General features: G+C 40.3%; 1 long non-coding RNA gene across 1 annotated transcript in view; it reads left to right on the top strand.

The window, feature by feature from the left end:
• LOC308067972 overlaps positions 1–12320 on the top strand; it is a 69387-nt gene that overhangs the window by 30250 nt on the left and 26817 nt on the right. The window contains exon 3 of the long non-coding RNA XR_013929809.1: positions 1561–1606. This is a non-coding gene — a long non-coding RNA (uncharacterized lncRNA). The remainder of the gene's footprint in view (positions 1–1560; positions 1607–12320) is intronic.

Raw genomic sequence — 12320 nt, 5'->3', positions numbered from 1 at the left:
TGAACACTAGGAAGTCTGTGCAGGACTCAGGCTTGATACCTTACATTCAGGCAAGTATGGCAAAAATAATTCTGTCCTGGCTTAAGGGGAGAGGGTGCACAAATAGTGTTCCTTATGCTTACCCTAGCTGTGATTTATTTACTATGTTTCTGGATCCAGGTTAACACGCTTCACACAGCATGCAAGCAATGGGCCCCTTGTGTGAAAAGATTTTTCTGCACTCCAGTTATGCCTGATCAGTGCTTAACCAGCATCTGTCACTTCATCTTTGTTAGTGTCTTAGGTATGCCCTTGGTTAAAACTTTCCTGAACAGAAAATCAGTGTAAGTAATACCTTTCCAAGAACCAGATGAATTTATCGAGTGTTTCTAACACTTTCTTTCCCATTGTATCTTGTGCTTTTTTAAGCTGGCACTCTGAAATACTGTGGTGAATGCTGCAGGGATTGCAAGCCTATTGCTCTACAATCTAACTCCCTCCTGAATCTAGATTTTAACTGCAAAATTTAATACTAGAGCTCTGTGAATAGATGCCTAGAGTATTGCTTTAGGGTACAGTGTTATACCATGCTGATATGCCTTTAATGTGCTTATAGTGGGTAATGATCACAAGCTATATGTCAAAAACATCTTTACTAATGAATCCAAAGTGAGCCTGGCATGCACTGCTGTCCAGCTACTTCATTTTTCAGAAATGAAGGAGAGATCAAATATCTCATCACCCTTCTAGTCCTTGTCCTGACTGGCTACACATTTTTGCCAGTAGGACTCAACAACTTGGAGAAAAGTGAGAGATATAGATAAAACAGTATTTGTACTCCATCTCTTCTGTGTGGCACTGGCACTGTAGTGCCCATCTTTTCTGGTGAAAGCATCTGCCCTTGCTCCAGACTGTTGTCGCAACTGACTAAGCCACCCTCACCCTTCCCAGGTCATGAGATCATAAACATTGGAAAACTACATTTCGGTTCCTGCTTTGTGAGTAGCTTATGTATGGGGGGACTGCACGGTTAAACAGATGATGCCACAAGATATCTGGATGCAGAGAAGTGAGGTTGGAGAAGGAAAAAAAGGACACAGAGGAGGAACCTGTAGTGGGGAACTGGATGTTGCATTTATTGTATGGCCAGAGTTATGTCTTCAGTGTCCATAGACTGCAGGTTATGATGCCATGATTGTATCCTGAGAGTAGACAGTAGTCAATGGAGAGCAGTGTTACTCCACCCACACATGCAGGAGAGGTCACACTCAGGTGCAGGGATCATTCACTTACTGTACTAAAAATCTTAGGGTTTTGTTAAATGCTGCTGAGGTAGATGTTTGCTTAAGACAAGTTTCCTCTCTTTTTCTCCTTCTCCATTTTATTAATTTATTGATTCACTATTTGAGGAGACTTGCCAAAAGATTAATCAACATAGTCCATATTTCTCATATATCGAGGATGATGTTGGCAAGGCAAATGGAGACAAATTGATACACACAAGCTTTGTAAAGAGGTCAGCTGGAAAAAGGTTGCATTACTCAGGAAGATATGTGATACTCCGCTCGCCTCCCTTTTCAGAGAAAGGCAACTTCTCAGAAGTATGAAAACAAGAGCCATTGCACAGGTAAGTGAAACATTTCCTAATGTTAAAGTTGTTTTTTACTTATGCATAATGAATGCCATTAATTTCTTCTTTCTTCAGTGAAACATAAGCGTCCGTCAATATTCTAGCAGGAAATCTTATGGAAAAGTTCCCTGAAGTTCTCTAATGACTTTATTTGAAGATTTATTTATTTGCAGCAACAGAAATCCAGCACATTGAGCCACTCTGGCTTTCTCTCAGTTAGGCCTTTGCCAGCATCATTCTTCGTGCACAGTGTATGCCAGTTCTCCTCTACCTCCCTGGCTGACATACTTGATTGCCTGCATAGGCTTATCACCTGCAAAATGTAATACCTCTACCTTCTCTCCCTCCTTTATCAGCCCTAGCAAATAATAATATCTCAGCACCTATGAGCTCACCTGGGGACTTAATTTTTTATGGTGCATTTCTCTGTAGCAAGAAGGTTTGCATTGACATTTCGTCTTCATATGTCTAGCTGAGTTGTTTTGTTTTAGTTTGGCTTTTTTGTTTCTCATTTGTTTTGTGACTAAGAAGAACAAAATGCACAGATTATGTCAAAATTGGTCATGCTGTCAACGGTGTGGTCTCCTCATCTCCACCAGTCTGTCCTCTTTTCACTGTGTTCCAGCAAAAGTTACAGTCTGATTACTCCCCCTCTGATAATGTTTTACTTGATTGCCAGGTATTTTATGTATGGTTTCTTCAAAGCTGGTTATTCCCTGGATTAGTTGAGCATGCCACTAGCACTCACGCCCTCTGAGTCACCTCTGCTTCCAGCTTTTGTGGTGCTTCTAGATCGTGATAATGCTTGGCATTGCTTTTCACTAAGCAAAGCATGGTCCCAAATCTTACGGGTTCCATGGAGCTTGTGCTGTGTGAAGAGAGTCCAGAAGAAACTAATTCTGTAGCCCTGAAAGCCTTGGAAACACAAGGAAGATGCAAATCAAAAGGGTATGGTCTAAGAGGAAGGAATCCCAAGTTCCACTGATTTAAGGGATTAAAAAGCAAGAGAGAAGGGTCTTGGAGTATCTCTGGTTGTAAAGAGGCAGACTGCTGCTGGAAACTGTTTTGCACTGGCACCCGAAACCTTTGCTATGAGTTCTAACAGTCTGCACAGACTGAGGTCCAACTGCAAAGGCCTAAAATCCATCTAAACACTCACTGCTTTTTACCACAGCCTCTTGCTTTGCTTGTGCCTTCTGAATCCCTCAGAAGCGTTTAGCTCTCTTCACTACTCCAGCACAGGGTCATACTCAGAATACAGTCAAATATTTACATGTCATTCTGCCTAATTTTTGGATTTTAATGGCCATCATTTCCTATACCCATGTACCCGGTATTCTGAGATCAATGTGTGACCTCAAATTTTAAGGCCAGAAGGAGCTTTTAGATCATCCAGTCTGACCTTGTTTATGATTCAGACTAATTTCATCCCATTCTCCCTGTATGTGAAAGCGTGATGCACATTCTTAAGTAATTGCTATGCATAACATGCAGTGCTATGTAATTTAATAAATAATAATAAAATATATCCAAATAGTACCTCAGTATAAAAGAAGGCTGAATTCACCTTGCAATATTATTGGCCAACTGAGAATTTTAGGCATTTGCTGGAAAATTTAATGCAAGCTTTGAAATTTGGAAAGCATGTTTCTTTGTGTAAGAAATCCTCCATTTCTCATCATGAGTTTCTCAGAAACCATTAACATTTTTTATTTAAAGTAATAAGCTCAGAAGAAGGGGATATAGCCATGAGATAATAGCCTTTGTGAAATCACTAGGTGTGCTGAGGTGAATCCATTGGTACTCAACATAATGACAGGATCATCAGCTAATGCCTACTTTTATAGAGTTTTAATATTCTAATCACTTTTCCAAGAAATAATCTTTATATTTAAAGGTATAAGGACAGTCTTAGAGCCAAAAATGTTAAAATAATATTATGTTACTCTACGAATCTTGTAGACAATTAGTTTTAATAGAACCTAATACACCAATCTGATTCACTAAGACAGTAAGGTTTTCAGCTAGAAGAATTACAGAGGCTATGCCTGCTCATTAAATTTCAGCTCTAAGCCAATTCAGCTTCTCTTCCTCAGAGTCCTCAGGCATCTCTGCTTGGTGTCTTGATTAGGATGGCAAGGGAGCCCGACAGTCCCTTGTGGCTGGCATTATGATTAAGCCCCCGCTGTGGCTGTGGTTCCAGCATGACTGTGGAAATCAGGGGACACACATTTGACTCCAGACTCTCACCCACCTTCCATTCCTATACAGGTATCTCTATTCCTACCCATCTAAAAAACAGAGATTAAGCCATGCCTGAGTGCCAGAAGTCTTAATGAAGTGATGATTGTGCGGAATGTTTGAGACTGCCACCAATACAAATACATGTACAAAGTGCTGTCCTTAGGTGGCCTGCAAGGAAAAAGATGTTACTATTAAAAAATAATTTCTTCAAGCACTGCTAGTTTCTTGGCTGCTAAGGAACTGCTAAGGAGTTAACAGAATCTCACTGTGAAAAGGGGAAAGTAGAGTTTGAGAATACCAGTATATGCAACATATACAGCAGAACCTACTGTGTCAGAGCAAATACTTCCCCACTTTGCCAGCCATTTATTTCTTGCACGTGGGAGTTCACTGTTTTTGACAACTAATGCTGTTCAAACTATGGAGAAAGTAATTTTGCTAGTTTGCATGTTTTCTTGGTGTAGATGTGCTGTTTGGGATTCACTTATCCCAGGACAGTCCCAGAAATATCAGATGTACAGCTCACTGATTCTATGCAGGTAAAATATCTAACCTGATTTAGAGATGGACATCTCCAGTGAATATGGCGTCTCTACCTGTTGTTATGTCTCTAACACAAGTGGGATAAATAGCTGTTTGAATAGCCTAGCAGGACTAAGTTAGATCAGCTGCCTAACTTTTAATGGGTATAATTAGGTGAAGGGAATATTTTAATTTATCTTGAGGTCATGGTACCTGAAAAAACACTCTCACCTAGACCTACAGGCAAATCTCCAAACACATCAGTACGTGCTACGTCTGGTTTAAAAGAGCTGTCAGAGATTGTCCTCATATATGAGACATTTCCAGTTTGTCCAAATAAGCTTTTGGAAAGGAACTAAGTGCTAAATTCATAAAGCTACTAGTCAGGCTATAACCATTTAGCAAGTATCTAATAAATACAACTGTTAAAAATAAGAAGATATTTCAGGATGAGCAGGCAAATTTATTCTCTCATCATTTTGCAGATCACAAGATCATATAAATTTTCAAACAAGGAAGTTCACTGCATCTGGGATAAGGCTGCATATGACAGCACGAGAAAACATGACCAAGTAGGAGGGGTTTATTAAATGTATTCTATAACAAAGCTACAAAGTCATTTTTACTCATGTGCTTTCAGATATGATTAAATAGTAGCCATGGGGTTATTTTCTGATTATTTCTGACTGAAAATCCAAACATTTTCTGTATTATAATGAGGATATTAGTACACTGCTTGTGATGTTACTGAGATCCAAGTACCCTTGTATTAAAGTAAGCAAGAAACATAATGTTACTCAAGTTACATTTTCCGCATGAACTGGCAATAAGATTGTGCATTCCTAAGCCACAAGAATAAAATCTTTGGAAACTAAAAGCTACCAACAGTACATACTGGGATGTCAATGATCCATAAAGGCTATATATAGATTTATATAGCAGATAAATACTATGCTGTCATTAGACAGCAAGTAAGAGTTTAATATTTGGATCCTATGTCAGATTTCTGCAGAACATTACTCTCCAGCAGAGAGTATAAAAACCTCTTCAGGAGGACAGCAAATCAAAAGAGAGCATTCTCAACATCCAGGCAGCCAAGTCAACCACACAATTCAATGTTGGCCCCACAGGGGATCCAGTGAGATGCTGGCGATGTAAAGGGATCAAGGAAGTTATCTTGATCCATTATGACAGTTCCTGGTAAAGCTAAGAGAGCAATACCACCAGTTTGTGCCATAGCTGGCATTGCAAGTTCACATTAGGTGCTCAGGAAAAGTAATCTCTGTCGCTGCAGTATTTTTGCCCTGTATTCAGCGTCAGTTTATGGTTGCTTCCTATTATAGAATTAGTGACTGTCTTAAACAATGAATTCTTCTTTGGGCTTTTTCTCCCCTTTTCTGGCAATTTGCTGTGGGATTTCCCATTGCCCATTATGACTAAATTAGGGAGATATGCAGAGACTATTTATGTTTTCCATAACCCAAAAGGGGTTAAGAAAGCTCATCACTGTAAAGGGTCAACCACTTAATTTATTTTCCTTCTATGAATATAAGCCCAAATCAGACTAATTTTTCCTTTAAGTTTTTCATTCTTCCTGTAGTCTGAACCACCCTTGCTGCCATGCACAGAAGATCCAAACAAATGTTGCTTTCATCAGGACTTTGTCTCCTGTAAATACTAAAAGACTTCTTTCTCTTATAATATGAGATGGCCAAAATTCTATTACCGAACACTCTTCCAGCTGTTAAACAATATAGATGCACAATCTTTGCTTCCAAACAGTGTACACATCCTAGTATTCCCCTACCTCTATTTAAACTATACGCATAGTGAGCAAGATGGTGATATCACGGGCTTTAAATGTACCAGTGGCTAAATTTTGTAGGCATCCTTGTTTCTGTTGTCAAATGTATCTGCCTCCTAACCGCTGAAGCTCACTTTGCTCCAGAAAGGTTCAGTTTGTGACTATTACATAATGCCTTTGCTATGTTCTATTTTGAGCTGTGGTCTCTGGGCTGTTTTCCATAGAAGATGTAAGCCTTGCAGAAGGTCTGCCTCTGTCCTAGGCATGTGTTCCTGTCTTCCAGCAGTGGAGTCATTCTCCTCCTTCCTCACTCTCCATTGACCTTATGAACCTTTACATAGCTTCCACAGGGAGATGGGCAGAGATCTTGCACTCAGAGCATTCCTACCAAATTACCCCTGTCTGAACACTTTGCAATACTTCTCAAGGGTATGGGCTGGGGAGGGGAGAGCCGGTAATTTTGTTGTTCAGAAAGGTCAAGCTGAATGTAAGAACACATGCTTTTACTGAGATAGTCTGAGTGTTAAAAACTAGCTACACTGGCTACAGGGCTATATTCCAGTAGTAAAGAAGGCCAACTATGTTGGCCTGGAGACCAAGGACTCTACCCTGTTCCAGGGCCACTTTAAATACTAGTTTAAACAATTAAATGGATCCTAACCAACGCATATAGCCTTGGCTGGTCTATCACAGAGAAATCTATTGATGATGTACATAACGCAAAAGTTATTCTAGAACTATAACTTGAAGGACCTACACATAAGCCTTTTGCCATCATGTGTTGAAATCTTATCCCTTATCAGTGTTACCCACAACTGAAGTTAAGGTAATGGCATAATTCATTACTCATTTCCTGAACCAGTAACAAACCACAGACCAATACCTGGACAAAGCAGATTTCACGGTTTGGTAATCAAGAATAGTAGTGTCACCTGGGCCTCACACATAGTCAAAGCTAAAAATCCCAGTCTGAAAGTGGTTAAAAAGGTGGAGGGAGATGAAGAGAATAAAAGCTTTCATGTTTTATCATTTGCTGCTTTAAAATGTAGGGTTTTTTTCAGGAACAAAGTACTGAATTCCTTGACCTTTCACTCTGTTGTAAGAAAGATTCTTCACATTTAAGTGCTGAATCTATTTCTTGAAAGAGTTAAAAATTGAATAAAATGAAAATGTAAATTATTTCCATTTTGTTTTCAAGTTATTTTGTTTTGCTGTGATGTATAAATCTTAGGACAATCAAATCATAATTTGATTCCCATACATTCACACACCACCATTTTGATTTGTGTTTCTTCAATGTACTTTTAGTGTCATATCAGAAACTATATATCTATTACTTAGATGCATATTATCTCATTGATTACTCAGCTATTCTATCACCTCATGCAGCACCCTCAGTGCAGTAATACATGCTTATCAATACATCAATAAATACTCCCTGAGAAATTATTTCCCCCCTTTAGAAAATTTTACCTTGTCATCATGAAACCAAACCATATGTTTTAATCAAGACTTCTAAGACAGTAAGGTTTTGTTTTCTCAATTAAAAAAACCCAAAATCTGAAGTTTGCAATAAGGTGTCTTTAATTGTAATATCCACATTGCCTCCACTGAGAATTAGTTTAAGAAAACTAGGAAGAGCCCACAATGTGAAATGCTAGCTATGTCCACTTTTCTCTAGTAATACAGACATGCTGCTCTCTAAAATGCATTCTTTATTTCTTGGTGTGACATGGGTTGCGAACTTTGAGTAGGCAGGAAGGGATTATAACATTTGCTTCTCTCCCCTTAATTTTGTTTCTTCCAAAGATCAGGCTTTTGCTTAGGAATACACACTTATCTTCAGGATATATAAATAAAGGGCAAATAGTCCCTGAGTGTGTGACTCTTGCATGGTGAGGTCAGCACTAGTTGAAAGCTCTCATCGATATGTTGAGTCAGGCTGGAGAGTATGAAATTCCTCTTAAGTGTGATCCAGCACCCTTCCATGCCCTCCAAAATCAAAGATAGGCAAATATTTATGTAAATAAATATATATTAAAGTTCTTTTACTAACATACACTGAACAAACTTTATTCCCAGTTATATTTGTTATCAGAATTTCTTGATTAATTCATTATTTTTACTACATCCTATAAAAGCAATTCACCGCTCACATAACTAATAGAGGACTATTCACTTCCAAAACAGAGGAATTTGTTTGCTTATATAAACACTTCCTTTCCAGCTCACTATGTTACTAGTTCGTGTTATTATACAATTATTATATTATAATCATGGTCAATTTCAAAAGAGGTTGCCCTTTTACTTAGATACTGGTTCAATTTTAGACCTCTGGCTTTGGAACTATTTTTAAAGTTCTGGAATTTTTCAGAGAATTAAACCATGAAGGAGTACTGGGAATATGGACTGTGAACTAGTTATACCCAGTTTACTTTTCCAAATTTCTAAGTCATAAAGAGCAAACAAAGAAAGCTGTCATCATCATACCCCCATGTTGTCCCAGTCACTATATTAAACAAAATAACCACTGTTATCATTATATTATTATTAACTGAGGCACTATTTAGAGATTTGAGCAGAGAATGGGCAGTATTGTGCCATGTGTTGATGAAATAAAAAATAAGATGTTTAAGGTTATGGATTTATTTTTTTAGAACATCCTTTTTTAATAAGAAGCCAGTAGTTTAGCTTTTTAGTCTCTATGTTCTAGTCTGAATCACCTAAACGTATTTAATTCAGATAATTTCCTGAGAGAGTTTTTTTTTGTTTGTTTGAATTTTCTGAGGTTTTTTAAAAGGAAGAAATAGATGGGGTTGTGGAAGCTGGAGGTTGCAGTGACCATGAAGTGGTAGAATTCTGGATCCTGAGGGAAGAGATCAAGGAAAAGCAGGATCACAGCACTGGACTTCAAGGGAACAGACTTTGGTCTGATCAGAGATCTACTCAGAAGGATCCTATGAGCTGCAGTCCTACAGAGAAAAGAGGTCAAGTAGAGCGTGTTGATTTTCAAGGATCACCTCCTCCAAGTTCAGGAATGGTCCATCCCTATGTACAGGAGGTGACAGGGAGCTGAATCAACAGGAAGCTCCAGAAAAATCTTCAGACATAAAAAGGAAGCATATATGAGGTGGAAATGGGAATGCGTGATGCAGAAGGAAGATAGAGACACTGTCTCAGTGTGCAGGGAAAGGATTAGGAAAACCGAAGTCCATCTGCGGTTAAATCTAGCATGGGATGTGGGGGGCAATAAGAAGGGCTTCTTACTTATATACAAGTATATCATCAGCAAGAAGAAACCCAGAGAAAGTGTGAGTCCACTATTGAATGGGACAATTGACCTGTGATGAAGGCCACAGGAAAGGCCAAGGTATTCAGTGAATTCTTCATCAATGAACGTGCTTTTAGGAATTCCAGTCCTGAGAACAGTGAGAAAGTCTGGAGCAAGGAAGACCTACCCTCAGTGGAAGAGGATCAGGTTAGGCAATGTTTATACAAACTGGACATACACAAGTCTGTGGGATTCAAGAGCATGCAGCCACAAGTGCTGAGGGAGCTGGCAGATATCATTGTGAGGCTGCTGTACTGTCTTTGAAAGGTCAGGGTTATGAGGAAATGTTCCTGAGAACTGGAAGAAAATAAAAGTCACTCCTGTCTTGCAGAAAGGCAAGCAGAAGAAACTGAGGAACTATTGGTCTGTCAACCTCACCTCAGTCTTATGTCTCAAAAAATTCTGGAAGCTGTTTCCAAACTTAAGGAGAAGAAAAACACATTAAGGACAAGGAATTGATTAGAAGTCAGCATGCATTTAAAAATGGGAGATAATGCCCGATGAACCTAATAACCTTCTATGGTCCTAACTTGATGGAAGAGGGAACAGTAGATGTTTATGTTGACTTCTAAGTCTCCCATAATATCCTCATAGACAAATTATGATGAAGTCCTGCTTGACTAACCTGATCTTCTATGACAAGGTGACCCACTTAGTAGATGAGGGAAAGGCTGTGGATATTGTCTACCCAGACTTTAGCAAAGCTTTTGACACCATTTCCCACAGTGTTCTCCTAGAGAAACTGGTTGCTTAGGGCTTGGGTAGGTATGCTCTATGCTGGGTAAAAAAATGGCTAGATGGCCAAGCCCAAAAAGAGGTGGTGAATGGAATTAAATCCAGTTGGTGGGCAATCAAAAGTGGTGTCCCCCAGGGCTCAGTACTGGGGCCAGTCTGCTTAGTATCTTTATCAGTGACCCAGACAAGGGGATTGAGTGCACCCACAGTCAGTTTGCAGATGACGCCAAGCTGGGCAAGAGTGTTGATCCGCTTGAGGGTTGGAATGCTCTGCAGAGGGATCTGGACAGGCTGGATCAATGAGCCGAGGCCAACTGTATGAGGTTCAACAGGGCTCAGTGCCGGGTCCTGCGCTGGGGTCACAACAGCCCCAAACAATGGTACAGGCAAGAGTGGCTGGAGAGCTGCCTGGTGGGAAAGGGACTGGGGGTGCTGGTTGATGGCGGGCTGAACATGAGCCAACAGTGTGCCCAGGTGGCCAAGAAAGCCAATAGCATCTTGGCTTGTATCAGAAACAGCGTGGCCAGCAGGACCAGGGCAGTGATCATTCCCCTGCACTGGGCACTGGTGAGGTCACACCTTGAATCCTGTGTCCAGTTCTGAGCTCCTCACTACAAGACCGACATTGAGGTGCTGGAGCATGTCCGGGGAAGGGCAACGAAGCTGGTGAAGGGTCTAGAGCAGAAGTCCATGAGGAGCAACCGAGGGAACTGGGGTTGTGTAGTCTGGAGAAAAGGAGGCTCAGGAGAGACCTTATCGTTCTCTACAACTGCCTGAAAGGAGGTTGTCGACAGGTGGGGGTAGATCTCTTCTCCCGGATAACTAGTAACCCAACAATAGGAAATGGCCTCATGTTACACCAGAGCATGTTTAGATTGGATATTAGAAAAAAATCCTTCACTGAAAGGGTGGTCAAGCACTGGAGCAGGCTGCCCAGGGAAGTGATTGAGTCACCATCCCTGGAAGTATTTAAAAGATGTGTACGTATGGTACTTAGGGATATGGTGGATATGGCAGTGCTAGGGTAATGGCTGGACTTGATCTTAAAGGTCTTTTCCAACCTAAATGATTCTATGATTCTAAGTATTGTCTAGATAAGTGGGCAGTGAGGTTGACTGAAAACTGAACTGCTGGACTTGGAGGGTTGTGATCAGCAGCATTAAGTCTGGCTGGAGGCCAATCACTAGTGGTGTACCCCAGGGCTCAACACCAGGTCCTCTGCTTCAGCATCTACTAATGTGGCCTCCTGGGCTGCATGAGGAACGGCATTTCTATCAGGTTGAGAGAGGAGAACTGTGCTCAGCAGATGTGAGACATCTGGAGTGCTGGGTCCAGTTCTAGGCTCCCTAGTGCACAAAGAACATGGACTTACTGGAGCAAGTTCACTAAAATGGTACAAAGTTTACTAAGGGTCTGGAGTATCCTTTATATGAAAAAGACTGAGAGAGCTAGGACTGTTTATCCTTGAGAAGAAAAGGCTTGGGGGTAATCTTATCAGTGTGTATAAATACTTGAGTTAGGGTGGGGAGCAAAGGCAGAGCCAGACTTCTCAGTGGTGCTCAGTGAAAAGAGAAGTGGCAATGGGCACAAAATGAAATATAGAAAACCCCATTAATCATAAGAAAAAAGCCTTTTTTACTGTGAGGATGGTTGAACACAGGAAAGGGTTTCCAAGGAAGGTTAGGGAGTCTTCATCCTTGGAGATATTCAAAACCTGACTAGACACAGCACTGGGAGACCTGTTCTAGTTGACCCTGCTCAGTACAGGGGTTGGACTAGATGATCTCCAGAGGTCTTTTCCAACTTTGACTGTTGTATGATTCTGTGATACCCCCTAGGAAGTTTTAGTGCTAGAAAGTCTGATAGGAATTTTAAATGAGAGCACTGTGAACTTTGCAATATTTTCCACTTTAGGGAGGAAAAGGGAAAGAAAAATGAAAATGAAAAAAAAAAAAAAAAAAAAGAAAAGAAAACAAGACCACACCATCACCACCCTCTTGGGTGCCTCTCAATTAAAAACTGATATTTGTTTGAAGTAATTCTTTCAGAAATCCCAGTGTGACTGAGGCTATTAT

Source organism: Falco punctatus (genome assembly GCF_963210335.1).
Source record: "Falco punctatus genome assembly, chromosome: 7".
NCBI lineage: Eukaryota > Metazoa > Chordata > Aves > Falconiformes > Falconidae > Falco > Falco punctatus.
The sequence above is the reverse complement of the archived record's forward strand: the minus strand, read 5'-3'. Positions and strand labels throughout refer to the sequence as shown.